General features: G+C 34.1%; 1 protein-coding gene across 9 annotated transcripts in view; it reads right to left on the bottom strand.

Annotated features, from left to right (window-relative positions):
- The window catches only part of LOC114329508 (protein yellow), a 371,690-nt gene that overhangs the window by 215,148 nt on the left and 139,825 nt on the right, over positions 1 to 16,717 (bottom strand). The window contains exon 2 of one of the 9 annotated variants that reach the window (XM_050655690.1): positions 9,490 to 9,769. The exons of 6 other annotated variants lie outside the window; for them this stretch is intronic. The gene's annotated coding sequence lies outside the window, so the exon portion shown is untranslated. Of the gene's footprint in view, positions 1 to 9,489; positions 10,309 to 10,331; positions 12,735 to 16,717 lie in introns of those variants that run through there. 2 more of the 9 variants (XM_050655692.1, XM_050655691.1) reach the window with 2 other exon arrangements.

Below are 16,717 nucleotides of genomic sequence, written 5' to 3' on the forward strand. Positions count from 1 at the left end.
GAAATTATCGATAGGAACCTAAAAAAAATGTACATTACTTTACATAGTTTCCCACCTTTAGTCGTCTGTGACAGGAGAATTTTATAAAATCCTGTCACAGTGACAATTGTCATACTCCTCCGATACGTTAAAGGTGGGAAACTACAAGTCGGAAAAATGGAAGATTACCAATGAACGATCACATCAATCACTTATTTTGTATTTGCTGTCTTTTTCTGAAACAAACGTTTGTTATTTATAGAAAAAGACAACAAATACAAAATAAGTGATTGATGTGATCGTTCATGGGTAATCTTTCATTTTTCCGACTGTATGTAATGTAATGTAAATTTATAGGTTCCTATCGATATAATTTTAAACCTTTACTAGTTTCATCTCTTTTTATTTCACACTGTATTATGTTTTCCAACTTTTGTATTATTTTGCCAGATATTAGCGCACTCATCACTGTATAAATTTTGATGTATATTTTTTGTATATTTTTTAACGATGCATTTTATAACAAATTTATACTTATTAAACAATTTGTCAAAGTACTTAGAAATAGCTATTAAATGACCTTCAGAAGAAGATGATAACATTAAAATTAATGCTACAAAAATTTTTTCAAAATTTTTGCTCCAAAATTTTTTTCAAAAAAATGTTATTGTTTTTTAGAATAACTCCGTTAATGTTTGTGATATCAGGTTCACCTAAAACTAATTGAAAGGAAATTTCAAGGGCTTTAAAATCGTATTAAATTTAATCTTTTAAATCCCTTATTTTCTTTTAAACAAACGGTTAAAGGGCCGTGGTTACGTGGTTTTCGCAGTAAAATTTATATTTCAAACGATTCTATCTCGGCTATTTTTATCTTTCAAAAATAATAAAAAATCAGAATATTTGGTAAAGGAAAAGCTAAAATTTGGTTCTTTATAATTTTTTACATATATCGAGTATTTTTGGAGTTATTATCTAAAAAAAAATGAAAATTACTACACTTTGAAAAAAATTTTATTTTTTTTTTAAATCATATTCTTATGTTTAAAAAGTTGTCTGCAGTTTAAGTTGTTTAAAATCATATTGGTATGTACTTATGTTTTATTTTTTACTTTTTCCTAATAACTTCAAAAAGGATCTCTTATTTTTATCATAACTTACTTAATTTTGATGGCATCAACTTCTTTTGAAGCTCACTACTTGAGATACATTCCTGAGTACTTTGATAAGTAAGTATATTTTATAAAATGCATCGTTTTCCCGTTATAGTCCAAGAGCTAGAGGCGAGAAATCATCGTTATAAGTAATATGGAGTTTGGCATGTGAAATGTATCTATTCTTCTTCTTCTTCAGGTGCCGTCCTCGTTCCGAAGTTTGGCTATTATCAAGGCTATGCGTATTTTTGATACCGTAGATCTAAATAATTGGCAGCTGCTGCACTTGTACCAATCTCTTAAATTCTTCAACCATGAATGTTTTCTTCTGCCAATGGGTATTTTACCTATTATTTTTCCCTGAATAATTAATTGTAGTAGCTGGTACTTTTGTCCCCTCATTATATGTCCCAAGTATTGCAGTTTGCGCTTTTTAATAGTAAGCGCAAGTTCTTTTTCTTTCTGCATCCTTCGCAACACTTCCATGTTTGTCACTCTCTCTGTCCACGATATCCTCTGTATCCTGCGGTACATCCACATCTCGAATGCTTCTATTTTCCTTGTATCGATCTTTTTCAGTGTCCAAGCTTACATTCCATAGAAAAGAACTGACAGCACGTAAAATCTCATCAGGCGAATTTTAAGATTTAAACTTAGCTCTCTTCCGCATAAAACTGTTTTCATTTTGGTAAAAGTAGCTCTAGCCTTTTCTATTCGGATCTTGATTTCCTCAGAGTTGTCGTTGTTTTCATTAATCACAGTTCCCAGGTAATTATATTTTCTAGCACGCTCAATTCTTTGATCATGTACGGTTATGTCAGAAAAATTTTGTGGAGATTTCGACACCATCATTATTTTTGTTTTTTTTTATGTTAAGTGATAAACCGAACTTTTCGCTGCACTCTACTATTCTGTTTATCAGTGTTTGGAGATCTTTCGGGGTTTCTGCTATTAATACTGTGTCATCAGCGTATCTCAAATTGTTTATTAAAGTGCCATTTATTTTAACTCCTATATCTTGGTCAGCAAGGGCTCTGTTTATAATATCTTCTGAATATAAGTTAAACAAGGTTGGTGAAAGTATGCATCCCTGCCTTACGCCTTTTTTGATCTCGAGTTCCTCGGTTGTTTCCCGTTCTACTCTAATATTCGCCTTCTGGTTATAATAAATATTGAAAATAATTCTGAGGTCCCTTTTATCCAAGTTTTTCTCTACCAACAGTCTCATCAGGTGTTCGTGGCGAACTTTATCGAACGCCTTGTTGTAGTCAATAAAGCACATATATATATATATATATATATATATATATATATATATATATATATATATATATAAAGGATGTTAAGTAACCGAGTACAACAATAGTTGTACTCGGTTACTTAACATCCTTTATTTTATAAGGTTTTGGCTTTTCTTTCCCCAGGTAGCTTTACCTCCGTGACTGTGTTGGTCGTCGCCCTGAAAGGCAGGGTCTTCTGACATTGTTGTCACAAATGGTAATATTGCTCCTGTAGTGATCTTTTTCCAAGTTAAACTATTATTCTTCTAACTTGGCTATACTGTACTGATGACGACTAATGAGTCAGAAACACGTGTCTGCAGTTGCTTTCCATCTTTTTATATTGTTAATTTTGTATTCACATTCACATTCCGAGTTATTTGCCAATGATTTTTCTTTTCTATATATATATATATATATATATATATATATATATATATATATATATATATATATATATATATATATATATATATTGTTATATTTCTATTTGATATGAAAATTAAATTTTGATAATTATAAACAGAATTCAATTTAATATAAAATATTTTCAATTTTCTCAACAACGGGCATATAAATTTAGAACAACCTGTATACAACAAATTGTTATATTTAATTTTAAGAAGTGATTAAACGAAACTCGGGACAATGCGCTTAGAATGAACAAAGTGAATGGCGCGTACCACTGTCGTTGTTCGCGGAAGGTTCGATCATTAGCCTATGCAAAATAAGACTCAAGTGAAATCGATAATAGGTCATTATCGTTGTTCGCGGAAGTTTCGATCATTAGCCGATGCTAAATAAGACTTAGTGGAAGTAGATAATAGATCATTAAATTTTGTAATTAGTAGAAAGTAATTTTAGAATGGGAATTAACTATTTTTCTTTTGAAATCCATTAAGCATATTTAGAAAGATTAAAAATTGGTTTTGAGGAATACTGCGAATGAGAGTTGGTGGTGGAAGTTTGATTTGTGAATCTGGAAGGGATATTTAGAAAGTAGGGGAATGAATGACAAATAGAGATCAGAATGTTTTGAGCTGTCGAGAAGTGAAGTCCAGTAGTAGACGGTAGTGTACGGAGAGTGAGAAAGCCGGTGTAGTTCCGTGAGTGTGGAGTATCTATCGTGGAACGAGAGGTAGGCCAGGTTAAGAGTAAAAGAACCTCCTTGAGCCAAGAGTTCCCGGTAGCTGATTGCAGTTTCGAAAAAGGTAGAACACAGCATCACGACAGAAGCAGGAAACGAGAGCTATACGAGCTAGTTTCAGAGGAGAACATTACTGGAAGCCAGGACGAGGTTTTGATTGCAGCCAAGGATAGCAGGAAACGGGTCTTGTGTGAAGACATTCTCAGTTCACCAGAAAAAGGTCAGTCTCATTTGTTTGGACATGAATGTATGGGTTTTTCGTATTAAATACCACATTTAAAATTGAAGAAACATAATCAATAATATCAGAAAAGCTTCATCAAACTTAAATAGAATTGTTGCTAATAAATCATAATAGTTAAATGTTAATAAAAACTTTCAATTGGAAACCAAAAGGAAATAAGATTCCCATTTGTAAATGTTATGTTTAAGAAAAATAAGATCTAGCAAATGTTAAGCAGTGATTGCCATTTAAATAAAATAAACAATATTTTGATTATAATTGTAACCCATATATGTGTATTATTTTACTCTTTTCTTCCCTATCCCGATTAGGAACCATTGAGAAATACTTAGAAGCCACGAGAGTAAGTAATTAATTTTATAATTCGCCCTGAGATTGAAAACATGTTGATATGTGATCTGGTAAATTAATTAGATTATTATTAATACATTGATTAAATTAAATGACATATAAGAATATTATCTCATATCAATAATCAAGATCACATCAACTGTCGTCCAACGTGGAAAGCATTGTAAAGTATTTCTAGTGGCAAATTTGAAGGATAGAAAGAGTAAAGCCGGTATTTGAAAATTTATATGCCTGTGGTAAAAAGTGAGATACTTACATTTGATAACATAAAATTTTAGATCTCTTTAGGTACAAATTTTACATAACTGATTTAATATTTTATTTTTACGATATTTACATTTGATATATTTATTGACAATTTATAATATTTGGGTGAGAAAAAGTCGTCTTGGTAACATACTAGTAAAATTTCATATTTGGCGGGGACAGTACTTCTTGAAAACAAATGTCTGTGACAAGAAGCCAAAGCAAAGACAACAAAAAACAAAAAGAACATTCAGACCAAGAAGATATTTTAGACACGACAATCATGGCATCAGAACAGCAAGAATTATCAGGAATAGATAAACTATTACAACTGATGCAACTCCAGTCACAAAAACTGGATGACAATCAAAGAGAAACAAAACAAGCAATGGATAAAATGGATCAAAAAATGGATGAAACACAACAAAAAATGGATGAAACACAAAAAAAAATGGATGAAACAAAAAGAATAATGCAAGAAAATCAGAAGGAAACAAAAAAAGCGATAGCAGAGAACAATAAGAAAATAGAGGAACGCATAGAAAAGTATGAAATGAAAATTAAAGATCACATGCAAAAACAAGAAATGAGAATGAAGGACCACATGAAAGAACAAGAAATGAAAATTCAAAATAAAATGAAGGAGTTAACGAATTGCCAGAAAAAAGAAATGGAAAGTTTGGAAAACAAGTTGCAAAACGCTATTCAAGCAATCAGAGAAGAAATGGAAAGAAAGATTGCGGAAATCAATATTCAACAAAATGTAGGAGAAAGAAGAGAAATGGTTATACATAGCACAGATGACGTGAAGATAAGGTTTGGCGGGGATGTAAGAAGATTACACCCAGTGCCATTCATAAATAGCCTGAAAAAGAAAATACAGCACATCGGAAATTTCGAAACAGCAAAAGAAACTATCAGAAACCATCTAAAATATGAAGCAAGCCTATGGTTCGATTGCAAAGAAGAAGAATTTGACAGTTGGCAACAATTTGAACAAAAATTTTTGAATTATTTCTGGGGAAAAGTCCAACAATTGGAAATTAACAAGGAATTGCAAAATGGGAAATACAATGATAGGATGGGTATATCAGAAAGGACATATGCATTACAAATTTACTATAACGCAAAACATTTACAATATAATTACTCATCGGAACAATTAGTCGAACTGATTGCAAGACATTTCGAAGAAACGCTGGAAGACCATATCACATTGCAAAATTACAAAGACATAGATAGTTTATGCCAATTCCTACAAATAAGAGAATCACGTATAAGAGAAAGAAAATCAAGAAGGTCGCGAGAAGATTACAGGCCCCGAGAAACACAAGATTACAGAGATAGAAATCAAAATAGGAGGGACTATACAAGACGAGATTTCAATCCCAGAAGGGAAAACGAAAATAGAGACAACGGAAGAGGAAATTATGAACAAAGAAATAGGCAATGGAATGAGGACAGAAATCGAGAATACCAGAATAGAAACACCACACGCTCAAATCAAGAAAACAGAAATAATGGTAGACAAAATGAACAGGGATATCGAGAAAACCGAAACAGATCCGACAGACCAAGAGAAAATAGAAGAGAAGTAAATAATACCCAGACAGATGAATATGACGGAGAGAGACATTATGACGAAAATATAAACAACGATGAGCAACCGGCGTTTTTTCACGACGGCGCTCACTAAAAACCAAAAATCAAACAGGAATCTTTTGTAACCCCAAGGAGTTTATTAAATTGGCAGGAAACAACGAAAAGAAAAATGGAGTTAATTTAAAATTTGTGGATGGATTTATCAACGAGAAACCAATTAAAATTATGATAGACACTGGATCTGAAATAACATTGGTCAACAGAAAACTAATAGAAGAAGTTAACTTAACAAATTTAATTTACAAAATACCTAGGGTAAATTTAGTGGGCGCAAACAAACGGACATTGGCAACTATAAATGAAGGCATACGAGTAATAGTACGACTGGGTAAGAAGATGTATGCACTACAATGTGTAATAATGCCAAACATGTCACATGACATGATAGTAGGAGTTGACGAATTGGCAGAAAAACATGTAGTGATAGATTTTAAAAATAATACGATGAATCTAACAGAAGAAAAAGAAGAAGAACAGGACAAGGAACAGGAGAAACAAAATACGGACGAATCAGGTAAAGAACAAACAGTGGAAATGAATTTGGCAACGAAGCAAGGACAAAGAAGAAAAGGGAGAAAAAGTCAGAAAAAGACAAAAGAAAATGAAACCTGTGGCTCCTCAAAAGAAGAGTTGAGCCCAGAAGAAGAAAAATTGAGAGTATCAAAAGCAAAAGAGAACTGGGATTCCTCAAAAGAAGAGATGAGCTCAGGAGAAGAAGAAATAAAGCTAACAAATGAAAGCGAAAAAGATATGATCGAAACAGTGGCATTTGAAGAGGAGGCATATGAAAACGAGGATGCAGAATACACGGTAAAAGTATGTGAAAAATCTGAGGAAAAAGACAGAAGATTGATATGGGAAAAAGGGAAAGACAACATAATAGCCGACACTCTAACACAGGATGAGGACACTGAAAATAAGGAAACAATTACTCTACAGGTGGGACTAATTAGAGTAATACAAGAAGAAGGGGTATAAGACGTAGATTAAAGTAAGGAAATATACAGGGATTTGGTTTTGCCTCGAGAAAATTTATTTAAAAATGCAGATAAATTTTATCGAATACAAGGCGGGGATTTGTTATATTTCTATTTGATATGAAAATTAAATTTTGATAATTATAAACAGAATTCAATTTAATATAAAATATTTTCAATTTTCTCAACCACGGGCATATAAATTTAGAACAACCTGTATACAACAAATTGTTATATTTAATTTTAAGAAGTGATTAAACGAAACTCGGGACAATGCGCTTAGAATGAACAAAGTGAATGGCGCGTACCATTGTCGTTGTTCGCGGAAGGTTCGAGCATTAGCCTATGCTAAATAAGACTCAAGTGAAATCGATAATAGGTCATTATCGTTGTTCGCGGAAGGTTCGATCATTAGCCGATGCTAAATAAGACTTAGTGGAAGTAGATAATAGATCATTAAATTTTGTAATTAGTAGAAAGTAATTTTAGAATGGGAATTAACTATTTTTCTTTTGAAATCCATTAAGCATATTTAGAAAGATTAAAAATTGGTTTTGAGGAATACTGCGAATGAGAGTTGGTGGTGGAAGTTTGATTTGTGAATCTGGAAGGGATATTTAGAAAGTAGGGGAAAGAATGACAAATAGAGATCAGAATGTTTTGAGCTGTCGAGAAGTGAAGTCCAGTAGTAGACGGTAGTGTACGGAGAGTGAGAAAGCCGGTGTAGTTCCGTGAGTGTGGAGTATCTATCGTGGAACGAGAGGTAGGCCAGGTTGAGAGTAAAAGAACCTCCTTGAGCCAAGAGTTCCCGGTAGCTGATTGCAGTTTCGAAAAAGGTAGAACACAGCATCACGACAGAAGCAGGAAACGAGAGCTATACGAGCTAGTTTCAGAGGAGAACATTACTGGAAGCCAGGACGAGATTTTGATTGCAGCCAAGGATAGCAGGAAACGGGTTGTAACCAGATAGAAGGAGATTTTCTGTTGGAGTGAATGCACAGAAAGTGATAAACTCCAACAGAAGTAGGAATAAGAAGATCTACTTAATGTAGCCAAAGGAACAAAAATGTGTGGCTTCTACGTTGGAAGAAGCTGAAGTAACTAAAATACTACTTCGCAGTAGTACTTGTATGGGAAGATGTAAAGACAAAGAGTATAGACTTGATATAGGACTGGAGATGGAAAATTATGAATAGATAGATGTAACTTGAATAGCTAGCTCAATATGCAAGAGAATGGCCACTTGACACTCAAGGAAGGATTCGGCCAATTTGCACGGCTATTTCTGGCTGGACAATAAATTAAAGGAAATGACAATGATGGCTAGAAAAGAAGATATTAAGACACTGTTCACAAAGTAGATAAGGTAAATATAATAATATAATGAAAATAGAATAAATTTTTGGGCGCCAGAAGAAGGATAACTGGGTTAACCCTCTTCCAGGTATTCTACGCTGCTATAGAGTATATTAAATTTGTAGTACAAGTAGGTTAAATGTTATTAAAGATTATTAAGTTATAAAATATATTATCAAGATAAAGGAGTAATAAGAAAAAAAAAATCACAATAAATGTATTTTTATTGAATGTAACTACCAGATTTTCACAATCTCCGAGTTAAGACAAGTAACTAGTATGTAACTCTAACATGACAAAAAAAAATACTAGTGAAAGTCATTTACAGAATTACCTTACAAATATAATCTAAGAATAATCTTAATAAGGTTAGAAAATCTGAATAAGGGTACGTCTAATACAGAAAGTACAACTTACACTTGGTTAGCAGTAACTACCCTCACCCAATAACAATGGTACGAATATCATACGTACACTTAATTCAATACTACCTGATAATATGAACAAGATATTTAATATATGTATGTACAACTCAATGAGTTGACGGGTACCAAGTCCCTAAGTGAACCAACGGAGTTCTGGATACCAAAGATCCTTTTACCGACTCGTGGTTCTTAATAATAATGGCAAGTAAAACTAGTACCTTCCTGAGGGGATGGGTACTAGGGATTTATTCGAATTTAATATAAAAATTAATAGTTAAAGTTAAATAATTTGAATAATAGAAATTTTTAATGATATTTGAAGTTAATTTGAAAAATTTAATTTAAAATATACTAAAATAATTAAAGGAGTTTAAATAGTTATATAAAAGGGAAACAAGCCAAAGAATAATAAAAAAAATATAAGAGTACCAACACTATTGTATGGGAAAGTATCTGAGCTCAGAGATTCTGACCATGGAGGTTACGCAGCTTTGGGGAACGCTATCAATTATTATACTGTTCTGTAATACTATAAAAATCTTGAAAAGGGAAAGGTTATGTGCAATAAATTTATAAAGTACCTATATGAATAAACTAAGTATCCTGAAAATCACAAAAAACAGTCTAAATTTTTACTTAGAGCAAACCGAATGTTCATCAACACAAACCCCTTTTCACAATCTTCCAATGTTCCTTGCGGTGCGTTCCTTGCTGTGTATTCCCCAAATTGACCGGGATGCAATGAGCACAAGGGGGTGCTAACTCCCTCTTGCAACTGTCCTGCTGGAGGTACAAGAAAACAGGTGGAAAAAAAACCAGTTGAAGGTACAGGCGAAAAAGATAGATATGGAGATCTTCCAGGCTGGTCTCCTAGTGACCGTCTCTCTAGAAGTGGTCTACCTTGGTGGTCTTAGGTTTTCTTTTTTTTTTATGATTTCATAGTGGTGGCTAAAAAAACACATATGGTATTACTACCAATCCAGCAATGTGTCAAAAAGAAGCAAGAGAAACGAGGAGGTGTTTTTATTCCTATGGGAATAAGAAGAAATAGGTCATTAAGTCCAAAAACTTGAATGACTAGACAGCTCGACTCTTTATTAAGTTGTTATCAGATGACCTTGTTCAAATAACACATGTGATTTTCAATTTGGCTACAAGATATAATTACTGTGAAAAAATATTTCATTATAATATATACACAGGTATATAGATATATTATACAAGGATGAAATATAGTATGATTAGGCAATGGATACTTGTTTGATCATGGTTCAAAAGATAGGAGATCTGTAGACTTGAAAGGAATATAAAAAAAATTGAGTTTAAATTAGCTCTATTTTCCAACAGAAAACACAAATTAGCAAAGAATATTCAATTATCTCTCGATGATTTTGATCCATGAAAATAAACCATAGAAACCATGAACATAGACGACATGAAACTTAATTAGCAAGTTAGTCAAGAAAATTTCAATATGGCGGAAAATAAATTAATAAAATTTTTTATTTACCAGGCCGGAACTCATTTTAAATCTGCATTCAAATTCTTCAACTTCGTATTCACTAATAACTTTATATTCCCTAATGCTGGATGGATTCAATCTTTAATTATAATTTGGATCTTGAAATTGTGGGTAAAATATCAAGCTACCGACCTGCCACTCCGACACACTTCTAGAAAGCCAATGCCCTCTCGTTAGCTGGCTGACGATCTCCGTGGGCAATTCAATTCCCCTCTCCCATCGATACGCTGTCAAACGCAAGCAAACCAATGTTGCCACACTTAAAATGTGACGTCACAAGCATTTAAAATTCTGTGATGGTGTTATGTTATATTTTAATAACCATTGAAAGAAAATAATTCTAAAAATAATGAAATAATATCTTCCCATCAATAATGGATTCTATAAGGGGCGGAACGTCACATTCCCTTTTGACCACGAGAAAAAAAAATTTTAATTAAAAAATTTTTTTTTTTCACATATTAAACTAAAGTAGTAGTACTTAGTGTATCATTCCCCGTTGATTCGCAAGATTACAAATAATCACAACTAATAATCAAGGGAAAGCAGGATGGTCACTGCAGCAACTAACAGGAATTGCAAAAGATGACCCGAAGTCCTAGTAAACGTGACTGGTTTTTTTTTTTTTTCTTAAAAGCCAAACAACCTACAGATGAGATTTAATTTATAATGACAAATAAGTGTCGAATTGGCAGCAAATCCAAAGTTGTACTATCCCTGGACATCAGATTTATAAAGGGTATATCCAAGGACGAACAACCAGGCAAAGGTGTGAGCCAATTCATACCCTAACGCAAGTAAATATACTAAAGTCACCAAATAAATCAATAACTAAAATTAGTGAAGAATAATCGAACACTCAATCCAAAATTGGAATAACAATGGACACCAGATTTGTAATGGCATATCCAGAGAAGAACAATCAGGAAGATTTATGGAACAATTCTCACCAGTACCGAATAATACAAATAGTAAACATACCAAACGAATCCAAACACATTAACCAAACTAAATGTGGAATTGGACACTCAATCCAAAATCGGACTATCAATGGACACCAGATTTATAAGAGCATATCCAAAGAAGAACGATCAGGAAAATTTATGGACCAATTCCCACTAATACTAAATAAATAACTAAATTAGCTCTACATCTTCCCTCATTCGGTAATATGAGCCTATCTAAACTAAATAATAAAAATGAAGGGTAACTTATAAGTACTATGACTCTATGGTAAATACAAAATATGACGGGAACGAGCTCCCAATTTTTTTTATAAGACTGTATATTCATTTGAACATACATAGGATTATCCAGGAGATATTCCTGAATCTAAGCAACAACTAATGCCTGAGGATAGAAGAGGGAATCTACTAAAAAGAAAATCAATAATTTGTCCCGACGGGTTGATCACTAACATTACGACTCTACGTATATGGATAATCAAAGCATCAATATACTATGAACTAAGAGACATAAAATAAGCAAACTAAACTTCCCTATTATCGTGTGAAAACGTGCCTGGAATATCTGGACTAATTACACAAGAATGGTTAGGAAATGTTGCGCACCGTTTCCCGACCGGAAATATTATCATGCATAAACATCCGCATACTCAACCATGAAAGACATGGATTACGAAATCGGATAGCAGTGATCAGTTGCTGAATTTCGAACCCACGTATTCACCAACTTTGAGCATTAACAGACTAGTTCATAAGAAGAAATATGAAAGACTCAAGAATTCATCTATAAACCAAAATTCCAAACTCATTCCAGAATTATACTGTGGAGAAAATAAGGATCTGAATTATTGTAAAGTATCTAACATGTCCGTGACAAATGTCAATAGCGTAACCCAATAACAAATTAAAAACCCCATCTTTCCAATATGGCAAATCCAATACTTACATGGTATAAAAATAATATAAAAAAATAATAATAAGTAGGTAATCAAATATCCAAAATATAACACATAATCTAAGATATGGTAGTGTAACATAGTTCCATTTCTATTCAGCAAGAATACTTGTATGAGCCGACATATCCAAATATCTAATAATCAACAGCCCTTTTATTATAAGAGGTTGAGTACACAAACTAAAAGTACAAGTGGGGATTATCAACTTGGTAATACTATTGGCTGGATTAGTACTTGAGAATATTTGTCCATGAATTAAAATGCAATTCATAATACAGAAAAAATGATAAACTCATACAAGCGGTATTACACATAACAAGAATTCGGTACCTAATAAGTAACTAATAAGTGAGAAGTCATCAAACCATGCCGAAGGTTAAAAATTATGCTATGGTCCTGCACTCTCTGGTGATTAAAAATTTAGACTAAAATACTATACCATAATAAAACGAGCTAAAGGCAAACACAGGAAGATATTAGCTTAAACAACCCTAAGTTAATCTTCTTCCGATGAAGTTGAAGAATCAACATCGTCCATGGTATTGTCAGGCAGTAAATCCTTTACATGAAATTGACCAATTCGCTTATTAGTCAAATTGTCCTTTAATTCATAAATCAAAGGAGATATTACCCTTAAGACAGTACATGGGACATACTTCTGGCAAAACTTTGCAGAAATGGCATCACCCTTACTGGATTTGACAAAATTGCGCTTTAATACTCGATCACCAACAAAGAATCGCAGATCTCGTTTCCTCAAATTATAGTGCTGCTGGTTCCTTAGGTAAGAAGTTTTTAACTTCTTCCTAATGTCTGCGAAAATATGAGGTAACGTCTGGAGATCATCTAAGCGATGAAGTTTCTCAGATATTTGAGGAAGGTTTTCGGAATTGTCTGAAATTAATCCAAAATAATCACCTGATAAAGCAACATTCCTACCAAAATTCAGATATGCTGGAGAGCACTGGGTAACTTCATGGACAGAAGTCCTTATGGCTTGAGCTATGGAATGAATATATTGATCCCAAGCTCTGTGATCTGGGTATGTATAGGACCTTAGAGCTGTGACAATACTGCGATTTACTCTCTCAGTATGGTTTGCTTGTGGATGGTAGGCAGCATTATAAAAGGTCTTCTGAACCTTATATTTAGCTAAAAGATCTTTAAAGGCCTTTGATACAAACTGAGGACCATTGTCACATGACACAATTTGGGGAACACCGTACACCAAAAAGACTTGTTCCTCCAAATATTTCAAAATTGCTGGAGTTGTGGCCTGACGAAGAGGACAAACTAAAGGAAATTTAGTGAAATAATCCACAACTACCAGGCAATAGGTATTACCCTTGTAGCTCCGAGGATACGGTCCAATGAGATCCATTGAGATCATCTGCCAAGGAAAATTGATGTTTCTGAAGGAACCCATAAGTCCAGCTTGTGGTAGGTTACTTGGTTTGCAAGTAGCACAAACCATGCATTTAGAAATGTACCTTTTAATAGACTTCCGCATGCCAGGCCAATAATATAATTCAGCAATGCGGTGATATGTCTTATAAAACCCAAAATGACCAGCTGTAACTTCATCATGAAACATATGCAGAATATTTTCCCTATTTGGCGTAGGCACAACTATTTTCCACTCCGACATGTTGGATAAGGACTCTATCGGACTAAAGGTGTGTTTGTACAGAACATTATTCTCTACCTTAAAATCAGGATATTTTTGTGGGTCTTGAGTAACCCTATCAATCATATTCTGATACCACACATCAGGGGTTAAAGAAGACAGATCTAGGACATTAATATCGTGGACACGTGAAAGAGCATCTGCAACCACGACCCCGTTTGCCTTTCTATGGACAATCTTATATGAATAGGCAGCCAGTTTACATATCCATCGAGAAAGTCTCTGAGAAGGGTTTTTCATACTATGAAGCCATACCAAGGAACTATGGTCCGTAATTATAGTGAAATTACGACCTTCCAAATAATAACGAAACGCTTCTAACCCATGGATGATAGCTAAGAGTTCTTTCTCTGTGGTTGAATAGTTTTTCTGGGCCTTATTCAACTTCTTACTAGTGTAAGCTATTGGGTGTTCAGAGCCATCTTTCAACTGAAATAATACGCCACCAGAAGCAGTATTAGAGCAATCTGTCATTAGATAAAAATGCTCATCAAAATTAGGTGACATCATGACCGGAGCGCTCGTTAAAGCATCTTTAACGCGCCGAAAAGCTTCATCGGCCTCAGGAGTCCAAGTAATGGTCTGTCCCTTTTTCCTGTTCTTCAAAAGATCAGTAAGAGGAGACAACAAGGTAGAGTATGACGGTACAAACCGACGATAATAGCCACACATTCCCAATATCCTACGGACTTGGGTGGTGGTCTTAGGTATGGGAAAATTTTTAATAGCTACTATTTTCTCAGGATCAGTCCTTAGCCCCTGGTTATCAACAACATAACCCAAGAACTTAAGACTAGGACGACAAAACTGACATTTATCCAAATTGATTGTCAGATTAGCTTCCTTAAGACGTAAAAATAACTTATCTAAAATTTCCATATGAAGGGAAAAATCGGGAGTGACAACCAAAATATCGTCCAAATAATAGAAAACATAGGGCTCTAACTGTGGACCAATGACTAAATCCATCAGACGACACATTGTCTGAGGAGCAGAAACAAGACCGAAAGGCATGGTGACAAACTGGAATAATCCTTTACCACTGACAGCAAAAGCAGTATACTTCTTGCTCTCTTCACTCAGTGGGATCTGTAAGAAGGCCTTAGACAAATCAATAGAAGAGATGTATTTGGCATTCTGAAGTTTGCTCAAAATCACATCTATTCTGGGGATAGGATAAGCATCCCTGTTCGTTGTGATACTGTTTAGTTTTCGACCGTCAAAGCAGATCCTGAAGGATCCATCCTTCTTCTTCGTTAACCAGAGTGGGGAACAATAGGACGACGTTGAATGTTCTATGATATTTAAAGCAAGCATCGAATCTACTTCTTTTTCTAAATCTGCCTGCCAGGCTTGAGGTATGGGATACTGATACAACCTAAAAGGAGTGGGATTTCCCACTTCGATAGTGTGAGATATTAACGACGTACGACCTAGTTTGTCTTTTGAAGAAAGAGTAGTGAATTTAGAGATCATACTCTCTAATTGCCTTTGTTCGGAGCTTGATAAACTAGCAAAATCATGAATAGCACTAAGGGTAGATAAATTAAATTCAGATATGGAAAAAGAAAAATCAGAACAACTTAAGGTGCTATTGAAAGCATTGAAAAAGTCCATACCTAGAATTATAGAATTCTGCACGGAAGGAATAACATAGAATGTAATTTCTCTACATAAATCGGCCACTGTGATTTCAATTTGGAGTTTGCCTGTAATGGACTGAACTGTACCATCTGCAGTAGATACTTGCAAAGATGAAATGGGCATAATGGGAATACTAGAATTTTTCAATAAATTTAATGAATGTGCCCCTATCAAGGAAATATTAGAGCCACTATCTAACAAAGCTAAACACGATTGTCCTAGAATTTGAATAGGGAGATATGGCCTATTATCATTTTGTTTCCTAACTAATAAAGAATTAATATCTAGATATAAAGTATTTGGTTGTCTAGAACCGTTATAGGGAACTAACCTAGACGTATCATCATCATTAACAAAACTAGAATCTAATATAGATAATGGAACTACATCACTATCCCAATTATTATTGTTACGTTGAACACTACCAATCAAAGAAGAATTTGTAAATGAACATCTGTGATCATTTGAATCAAGCGAATCTAACGTATCATCTATAGAAATTAATTTCTGGTTTAATTTTGTTTTGTGGTGTGTGCTGTTTTCTTGAACGACACCCCTTTCCCTTTTCGTGAAGATGGGTTTGGGTTGCTGGATGTGCTTGGTCCAGCAGTTTCGTTTGACGATGGGGTTGGATTCCCTGATTGGGTGTTGGACGGAGAAACGTTCAGGGGACGGACCTCCGACGTCTCGTTTCCCGAACACTTAGAACAATTCCTTTTAAGGGTGTTCTCTCGGCCACAACCATGGCAGAAAATACGACTTTGAGGAATTGCACAATTGTAAAACGGATGACCTGGCTGATCACAATTCCAACAGACAAGAGAACTAACAACCGAAACATTATGATCATGGCCCTTATTTGGCCAAGAACGTTGCCTAAAGGAAGTTGGCTGAGAAGAAGAGTTAGAATAGGATCGAGATGTGGATGGAGGTTGCGAAGACCAGGATAAAGTTTCCTCCAAACGTTTGCACTTTATAGTAAGGTCATCAATGTTCTGAATGTCCATAAGAGCTAATTGTTGATGATAAAAGGGTAATAGACATTTAAGGATGATTTTAATTTTAGCTAAATCTGACAAAGGAGTGTCTAAACGACTACACATACCTAATATAGTATTAATA

This window comes from Diabrotica virgifera, chromosome 7, assembly GCF_917563875.1.
Source record: "Diabrotica virgifera virgifera chromosome 7, PGI_DIABVI_V3a".
NCBI classification, from domain to species: Eukaryota; Metazoa; Arthropoda; class Insecta; order Coleoptera; family Chrysomelidae; genus Diabrotica; species Diabrotica virgifera.